This window comes from Prosopis cineraria, unplaced genomic scaffold (genome assembly GCF_029017545.1).
Source record: "Prosopis cineraria cultivar Desert tree isolate PC_DT_omini unplaced genomic scaffold, ASM2901754v1 PC11, whole genome shotgun sequence".
NCBI lineage: Eukaryota > Viridiplantae > Streptophyta > Magnoliopsida > Fabales > Fabaceae > Prosopis > Prosopis cineraria.
The window spans coordinates 38063776-38074462 of NW_026555342.1; positions in this window are offsets into that span (position 1 = coordinate 38063776).

Genomic DNA, 10687 nt, shown 5'->3' on the forward strand with positions numbered 1-10687 from the left:
GTGAATTGGCTGGCCAAATGCCAAGCTCAATTATGTGAGATAAATCACATGTGGAACCAACTCTGTATCACACGTGAAATGGCTAATTCCAAAAACCAGACCATTTGGGAAGACAAATCATGCGTGGAGCACTACACTCACGCGTGAAATGGCTGGTTATAAAACTAATCCATTCTGGAAGACAAATCATGCATGGAACCAATGTGCATTCAACCAAGAATTGCATGACTAAAAGCATATAGAATAATGGATGACAAATCACGCAAGTTTACAAGTTGAAACAAGCTTGAAATGGCTGAAGACTCAATTGGGAAAAATGTGTTCAATAGACATAGTGACAAATTACGTGTGGGTATATTCTCATTCAAGCGTGAAATGGCAGTTCATAGAATACAAGGAAACACAAGATGACAATTCAAGCATGTGTACCCAAAGGTAACTTACGTGAAATGGAGCACAAAAGCTTTGTCAAGGCATCATACAAACACAAGTGACAAATCACATGTGGATTACTCTTGATTCAGGCATGAAACATCAATTGGTGAGCCTAACATGATAAATCACATATGTGACCATACCAAAACACGTGTGAATTATTAGATAGTGAAAAGCTCAACTTCTATGATCCATTATGAGCTAAAATGGCATAACTCACAAGCTTGAATATACTAAGATGAATCCCAAGATGTGTAAATGAGACATATGAGTTAAGAGATATGCATTCATTTCAAGGATAATAATGTGTGATTAAGCTCTCAAAATTTTTACATTGAATCTAAGAGAATTAAATAACTTATCCTATAAATCTTCATCTTTTCTTGATTCTTCATACTCTTGAGGTTTTATTTTCATCCATGATTTTGTATATATTTACACACATAATAAACACCTCTTCTCATGGTTTTGTAATTATCAAAATACATGATCTAACATTCTCCTTTTTTTATGGTGACAAAACCTTAAGATCAAGGTTTTTAGTTCTATTCAATACAATGCTCCCCCTTAAACTGATATGGGAGTTTAAAGATCATATGTGCAGAATAATAAATTCAAAATTTAAAGATTGAAAAGACATGAATTAAAAAAACAAAAAAAATTCATTGATAAATGACAAAATACAAGTGTCAGAACAATTTATCAATAAATATATATATTCTTCCTATGTCTTACTATAACTCTCCCTTAAGCCTAGCCTATCTCTAGTATCTTCTCCCCCTTTGGCATCATCAAAAAGTTACAAGCCTTCTAGGAGATAATGAACTCTATGTCTGATTTGGGCTTCCAAGACTTCTCCATCAAACAGAGAATTTAGGTTGAAGGGTAGAGTAGCGAGAACCATAGCTCAGGTAGAAGAATCGTTGGGATCCATAGGAGGAATGAGATATAATGCAACTTCTAAGCTATCAGTAGCTCAAATATCATCAGGTGGAAGCTTTGAAACTTGTTCTTCAATCTGACCTTCAATAGTCAAATGTTCTTGGGTCTGCTAAGTTAGGCCTTTAGTTCCTTAGTTCTCAGGTTCTTCAAATATTATTTCCTCAACCATAAAGTATTTTGGGTGAAGTGAAGGCTTAGTTTTTTTTTTGTGTTTAGGGATGGATTTCTTCCTTTGAAAGGTTCTGGTCATAGATTGAGTAAAGAAAAGAGTAGGTGAAGTCATAGCCAAAGGGATGGAAGAGGGAATGGCTAGCTCTCTAACATTCTTGGTGAGTTTACCAACAAGTTTGGTAACACTCATACCAGTTATATCTTCATATAGCTCTTCAAATGTTGGAGTTTTAGCATATTTCAATGTGTTTGCAGATTTTAAGGTATCTATAGATTTTGGTGGAGATGAAAGCTGAGGAATAGGCATGCCATCAAAAGGGTAAATTGGCTTATATGTGTCTTGATGGCTTTGAGATTCAGTCTGGGATTCAATGTGATGAGTTGAATCTTGTGGTTGTGTTTTAGGTTAAAGGTGATTGGAGGATCCTTGGTCATGTTAGAAGAGGAGGTTTTCTTGTTCTTGGAAGAAAGGGTCATGAGGTGAAAGCATATGGAAAAGTGAAGGTAGTGTGATAGATTTCGTTTCAAGTAAAAAGTCCAAGTTGTGTTAAGTTTCTCAAAAAACCTAAGGTATAGTAGTGAGAGCAACCTATGCCTCAAGGAGCAAGCAATTTGCAATAAAGTCAACCTAATGATTATGGCAAGTTAAAAGTCTAGAGTCGAAGTAGTTGAGATTTTAGGAAAGAAATTAAATGTTTATGCTTGATTTTAATGTGAAAAAAATGTATAGGAATCAACCAAGTATCAAAGTAACTTCCCAATATTAGAATCTATCACTTCCATCCTTGTTTTTCCTCATCTCATTTTAGATTCAATTAGCTTCTTCATTGGTGTGGAAGGAGTCTTAATGACCATTAAGACTAGGTGATAGTGATTAGAACCTAGCAACCACTTAGAATCCAATGCATAAACCACCCAAATAGATACATTAATTTGTGATTCAATAAACTAGTTCTAGCTCTAGCCTTAATCATGTTTAATACCTTAAACCAATCGAGGTTATAATATTAACTAGAGTTTAAAACCTAGAAAATAGTAATACATGTCTAAGCAGTAAGAGATTGAAATGAAAATATTTATTTATTCAATAAAACCTTGAGGCATGAACACAAATACTTAATGTACAACTAGTTTAAGAATCAGATACACATCCTATCCTATTTAGAACATAAATTTTAGCCATAATGATTAAACTAAGACCGAGAATCAATTATTAAAGCATGAATTATAAAATTAAAGAAGGAGAAGAGAAGAATTTAAAGCAATTAAAAGCAAGAGAAAAGGTTTATGAGAACTCAAGATGTGGCTTCATCTTTCTTAGAAAGCTCTGAGAATCTAGCATCCTATGGTGAATTCTCCTTGAATCCAAGCTTGAATCCTCCTTGAGATGACTTCTAGGGCTTCAATACTTGCTTGAGATGAAGGAATGTGGTTAGGAAAGTGTGGGAAAATGGAGAAAAATGAGAGAAAATTTACATAAATTAGTGCTAGAAATTTCAAAAAAGTGAGAGAGAATAGTTGTGAAATGTGATGTGAACAATGAGTGAATGAGTGTGTACACAACCCAAAACCCTATATTCAACTTGTGATGGTATAAAATGAGTATAATAGGATGGGTTTTAGGTGATCAAAGATATAAAATAGCTAAAACTACTTAACAAACTTAGTTAGGAGGTTCAAGAATGAATATGGCCACTGTTCAATTTAGGTTAATTTAGATGCACATTTAGCTCTTATAGGATACTCCAAACTTGATTAGAACTTTCTAAACACTTCTAAAAAGATGATCAAAGGGTGATTAAGGGCTGCTTGGTCGAAATCCTCAAGGTTATGTCTTTTAATGTCTCTTTGTAACCTGGAATGAATTTGAATCTCAACTTGTTTCATTCTTAGGAAGACAAGAGACACAAACTAAGCTAAGACCCAAAATTGCTCAAAAATTTTCAAAATGACCAAAATACCCCAAGGTTATGAATGAACCTTAATTGATTCTAAAAGCCTAAAAATGCCTAAATATGCAAGCATTGAGTTCCCAAGGATGCAATAATGTAAGAAAATCATAATAAAATGTATGTAAATAATGAAATATGTCATCAACCATATCTTCATCTGGACTCATACCCTCTCTCTTTAAGACTTCAAACAAATAATGTAACATCCCGATTTTTTAAATGACCAGGATTTAATTAAAAATTAAAAGTTAAAAAAGTAACTAAATTTAAATTTAAATTTAATTAAATTAAGGATAATTTATTAATTTAAAGTTTGATTAAGTTAATATTAATTTGGGATGAATTTGTGTGTTTTCAAACCTTATAATAATTTGGTGAAAGCTCTGGTTAGATTAAGACTGGACTAGGCATTAAAGACTGGACCAAATGCCCTTAGTTTGTGGGCATGCTTTTTTTTTAAAAAAAGAGGAAGGAATTAGATTTTTAAAAGAAAAAAAAAGGAATGTGAAAAAAAAATTATGCACCTGAACAAAAAGAAAAAAAGAAATATGATCATATTTTTAGTAAAGGAAAGGAAGCAAAGAACAAAACATATAACAAGAAAGGAGAGGGAGGACGTGAGAGAAAAAAGAGGAGACAGTGGAGAGAGGAGGATGAGAGGGAGCTAGGGCTCCGATCTGAGAGGCTTTACGGCAATTGTGAGCTTGAGTATGAGTTAGGTAAGTTCCATACTTTAACCCCCTTCCTTGCCTCTTGGTTTTCTTCCATATTTGGAAGAGGAGATTTTAGATTTTCATCCCAATGGCTTTATTCTTGTAAGCTTTAGTTTTTTTAGGATTTAGGGAGCTTATTTTGAGTTTTTATACTATACTTTATTATTTTCAATGAGCAATTAGATGAAAAAGGGTGTTTTAGGCAAAAAAATAAATCTCAAGAGATTAGTTTTGATCTTCAATAGTTTAAGCCTATAATTGTGCTATTTGAATCTAATAAGGTTTAAATTAGCTTTGATTTTCATTATAAGGACTAATTGTGAAAGTTGGTGATATTAAGTGAAGGTTTTTTATTTATTTAAAGCTATTTGGTTTGAAAATTGGCCTAATAATGGCTAATAAATGGTTTGGATGGTTAAATGGTACTATGTAAATGGTTGATTTAATATAGACCATTGGGATAGATTATGGTCTATTGACCCAAGTTGTGTGATATGGGTTGTAGTCTTCTTTTATGCTATTTGCCATAATAAGTGATGTGAATTACTTATTTATTTATTTATTTTTTAATCACTTATATGTTGTAGGGAATTGTTGGTGGAACTTAATTGGAGGAAAAAAAAACAAGCTAAGTCTTATTTTTGTACAAGAGGAACCCTTTTGGTATTAAAAGGGTTGATGTAATAAGGAAATTTATATTTCTTATTACTTTGTTTAGATATTTTCGACTAAATAATACTAGCTATCATGCATTACATGTTTTAAATAATTAAATGCAATTAAATGTGTTTTATAAGGTTTATGGGGTATTATTTTGATAATAGTGCATTTACGTTTCCTAATTATTTAACAATGATGTTCTTTAAGGAAACGAGATGGTTAGCATGCATTGCGATCATAGAGATAAGAAGTTACACTTAAGGAAGTGTAACTAGGTTCGGTACTTTAGATAGGCTAAGGAACAGTTTAAAGGAAGAATCATTTATGTTATAATACCTTAGAGTATTGAAGTGGTCAACACTCGAGAAAGGTAGAAAAGAGTGGGAAGCATGATCTCAGTAGAAGTTCACTAATGAGAAGGTGTGAAATGTGATATGTTATGGCTTACTATCAGTACTCAGTGTTGCCTTACTTATTTATAGGCTCAATTCACTAAGGGGATTAGTGGATTGAGTGTTTGACACCTCTCAGTGGGCGAGGAAATCCAACACATGAAGTGCAAAGTTGAGTGCCTAGGCTAAGGTAGCTCTCACATAGAGAGTAAGTTGAGATGACTTTAGGAAAAAGTTAGCTTTGACTGTTCAGGATTTCATGTCGAAGGGGCCTCAAAGGTTCGACGGATTAGATTATGCCTTAGATTATGTTTTGTACCTATAGAAGTGTAATATCTACCTTGACATTACTAGAGCAACACTCCAACATGACACCATCATGATAACTAGGATTAATTAAATTACTTATATAAGGTTATCACAACACAAGAGTTTTACAAAATTAGTTTAAAAGATTGGAATTCTAAGAAAACCCTTTTTAAAAAAGATGGTTGAGCTCAAACCATGCTTTAAAATGAGTTAAACAAGGTAGCAAAATCATAAAAATCAATTAGAACCTTTAAATGCATCAAATGGGCATTTTGGAAAATTATAGAAAAATGCCCCACCTGCCACAGTACATAAGTCCCCCACCGCAATGAATAACATAGTTTTGTTGTCATGACAGCTGCTCAGGCTAACTTTTGGAGTGGGCCATTTCATCATCCAACATCCAGTTTGAGTGATTTAGGTGTCCATATATAGATACTTGAGCCGTCTAGCTATTGAAACTAGTTCCACACTCATACACTTTGTCATTCAAAATTTGGATGCTTGAACACAAATTAGACTGTTTTCAAATCAAAACCACAACATGAGTATCCAAAACCACCAACCTAGTGCCAATAGCTTTGGAACCACTTGAACCAACTCAAATAGATTATATATAACTGATAAGCCAATCATACAACAACAATAACATTCTAGATACAAATTGGCCATCAAAACCTCAATTTTACAATGAATTCAAAGAGGTAACAACACATTACATTTACACATTCTTATGGCCATTTCAACGCATAAAAAAACAACAAAATCACTTGGACTATTATCTCAATCTCTCACAACCAATTCATCATAGATACATCATTCTAGGCTTAGATACTCACATTTAAGCAAACATTCTCATGAAAGTGACCTCAAAACAACACATGACCCTAAGTTGGCATAAAAATTCTAAGTTATTTATTATAATACCAAAATAAAAAGGGGAAGAGCTATGCAAGCTAAAGCTCTTTAATCCTTAGTAGTCCTTTCCTTTGCTTTGCTCTTATGGAGCCCCTATCTATAAAATATAACCACGAGGTGAGATAAATATCTCAGTAATAGAATAACTCACAACTATCAATTAATATGCACAACTATAAACAAGTAAAGCTTATATATACAAAATGAAATTACACATGTCTAAATATAAGAATTTCTATATCCATAAGTTATTTTCACACTCTAGCATGATTATTTTACTATCCGAGCCTCCATATCACCCTAACTAAAACTAAAGGCTCTATTGGACTAAGCGCACATACATATTAGCTCGAGCACACATTTAATGGTATAATCACCCGATCAAAGGTATTTTATCCCACTTTTAGACTATGGTTTTCCCTTATCACAGACGAATAGGGTGTCGTTACTCCAATGGCACATCACACTGATGCTAGGGAGCGCAAATATCTGACACTGTACCCCACGTGGGTACTAAGGGGATAATCTCTAATATTGTACCTTACTAAGCACTAAGGAGATAAATGCTATATGGATTTCTACTATTCCTTCCTACGAGTGAACTCTTATCCCTTATCATGATCATGCTCACTCTTATACAAATCACATACTTGCACCTAAATCATAAATTACTAGTATAATGATACTTTCATAAATTCATTATTTAAAATTCATTTTCCATGCATAATATCCACATTTTGCAATATGCAACACTTTCAAAACATACATATGCAAAATTACATATTTACTCACAAACAGTTAAGCACTTAATGAAATAAAGTGAATTATTTCATTACATCAACCCTTTATCACAAAAAGGGTTACCATGGTTTAATATGTGCTCTACAAGGTCCACTCGCATATCAATACCTGAGCAATATTTTGTCTACATGATTAAGTGCTAATCATCAATTATTACTCTAATTTAACCCTTTAATCGCTAAATTTCAGGTACTCACTGTACCCAAAATCCTAATATTGCACTATTAACATTTCTAATACACTCTATTAATTCCAATTAACACTCAAACATACTAATAACACCAATTCTTTACCCACACTATTCCAAAACTCCTAAATTTTATTTAAGGTTTGTCCAAATCATAACAAAAAATTTTAAATCACTACAAAACCCACAAAAATAGGTTTTAAAGCTTGATTTAACTCCCTAATATCTTAACTAAGCTAATAGGTTTGGTCAAAACCTAAGGAAACATGAAATCAATCTCTGAACCTAACTTATCACTTTAAAATTTTGAGTATGAGGGAGGAGAGGGGAAATGAAGCTTAACCAGTAATGACCCAAGCTTGTATTGTCTTCAAAAAGCCTAGATAATGAGGCCCCAATAGAGCCAAGAGTCTCCTTTGTCTCCTCAAAACGTTTCCTCTTTTCTTCCTCTTTGAAATCATACACAACTCACATTTGATTTATTTCAAAAATCGACCATACACCTCGACACATGGCACAATAAATGCCATGTTATTTTGGCCACCTACTCGAGTCTGGTTGACCCATATATCATTTTATCTTCCTTTCACAGCTTTCCAATGGTCTAAAAACCTTATTAGTGATCCAAAAACATCATGAATTCATAAATCACTTAATTTTGCCAATTTACCCTTCTTAAGCACTTGAATTTTTAGGTTTTAAATTCCAAGATGTTGTAAGAGGTACAAGCGGGTATAAGATTTACTTGTGAGATGAAAGTTCCAGGAGGCATTTTATTACTCATGAAAGGCTACATTAGCCTATGTCATGCATTCATGCATTTTTAAATGGCTAAATTATATGTTATGTTGAATTTATTAATCATTTATTTGACTATGGCTTACTTTGTAATAATAAATATATAGTTTTCTATTATTGAGACTATAGTTATCTCACCCCTTTCTTTACAATATTTACAGGTTCAAGCGAATGATCTAGTGGTGGATGGGGAAAAGAGCAAAGCTAGGAATTTTTTTGTGAATTGTAAAGAACTGCAACCCATTTCTTTTAAGGAAGTGCATTTTAATGTATTTAGGATTAAGATGCCAATAAGATATGATTATCCATATATGTAGATACGTATAAACTGTATGCCTATGTATGAATTTTTCTTTGCTTGTAGACTTGTGGCTAGAAAACTTGGTTATGGTGTGTGGTTTTAATGGATTTATATGGTAGACCAAGTTTTCACTCCAAAAAATGTTTATTTTGGTATATATATAAATATTTGTGATTCTACAAGTAATTGCAAAGTGATTGCATTGCAAACTATGTGCTATGGGTAAACATATATCTTGGATAAGAAGAGTAAGTGCATGGACCCCATGGGGATCTCTAAGCTAAGTGAAAATATTTAACATGTGCATATATACGAGTATATGGTGTTTGGAATGGTTTTTGGCCACTCTTGTGTTATTTGTGAATTTTGAGGGTTTAGAGTTCATTTTAGGAAATGGCACCCGGGTGGTCAAATTTTGATTTAAGGGATATTTTTATTACTTAGCTACTCTATTAGGTACTCCTAGTTCTTTTAACGTGTCCAAAGTGTTCCCAAAAATTTGTAACCATTAGGATGAAATTTGGACAATTTTGAAAATGATTATTACTAAAAAGTTGTGCTTTTGCATTCGAGTTTTCAAATCTTAATCCGGTTGTTAGATTTCTCTAAAATTTAGGTTACAAGTAAAAATTTTTATAAGATTTGTGTGGGCTTTGGAATCACCTTGATTGGATGTCAAATGGAGAAACATTGCACTCCAGAAGTGAGTTTAGAGGTGCTGTCATAATAGCAAAATAAAGCTGTGATGACAGTAATAGCAACTAATATTGTAACATGCACAAATTTCAATCCATTCATTGGATCTTTTTGAATTTTGGAAATTAGTAATACTCATTAAAATTGACGTGTAGGCTCTAAAATCACTTCGATCAGAGATTGGATGATGAAATGGTGCACTCTAAAAGTTGGTTTGGAGGTACTGTCATAATAGCAACACTGTCCAATCTTGTAACATGTCTAAATTTTAATACGACTGTTGGATCTTTTTGAGATTTAGAAAACTATTAGTACTTAATAAAAGTGACGTGTGGGACTTGAAATCACTTTGATTGGAGGCCAGATGATGAAATGACACCTCCCAAATGTTTGTTAGAGAGGGCCATCATGAGAGCAAATTAATGCTGTCATGATAGCAACTATTTGCCCCTATTTGCTTAATTTGCTTCTGTGTACTATATAATAATCCCTTAGAATTTTCTAAGAGGTTTAAAATGTAAGTTTTTCTATTATGTAAATTGTTTAGTGATTTAAATGGTTTGTTTCATAAGTTGGTTTTATGATCAACTTTTTAACCATACTTGGTTATGGTTTGCTTTTGTTACTACTTGAGGAAAGTGTTACAAACAATTTCTTCATCTTCTCAAGTTGCAACACATTACACAGCGGGAAGAAGTCCTTCTTTATGCCATCTACCATAGTGCAGGTTGCATGCATCGCTGTACATGACCAAAATTTTATAGAAATAAGATTTAAATTTGTTGAAAAATTAGAAGAGGGAGAAAGTAAAAATGAAGAGAAGGCTTGGAAGTCTGATAAGGATTCCATTTTTAGAGGATTGGAGTTGTTTTTAAGCCATTAAACCCTAAAAGTAAGTCTCCTAACCCTTTCTTCTTCCTTCCTAACCCATTTTCTCAAAGTTTCAAGTTAGGATTTGTTAATGGGAGATGATATTTAGTCCATATAGGTAATAGGTTTGAACCCAATGACTCAAATAGAGTTTATAAGAGTTGTTTGAGGTATTTAAACCCATGTTTTGGTTGTTGGGGATGCATTTATGGCTGAATTTTCATAATAAATGAGATTGTTAGAGTTGGTTGAATGCTATTAATGATGAGCTAATAGTTGAATGAAGTTAGTTGGGAACAATAGAGGTTAATAAACCTAATGAATGAGTTGAGATGCTAGCAATGTTTGGGAATATTTCAAGGGTAGAAATAAGGGTTTAAATTGTGTAAATGTGATTATGATGAGTTTGGACTTTATTAATTGTAGATTAATCATCCGAGCACTAGTTTGAGCTTGAGAGCAAGCTTAGAAGCATTAACTTAGGGGTAAATATTTGACATCTTAAAGGTTTAAGGTAACTGAGGGAAATCTGTTCTGTGTAA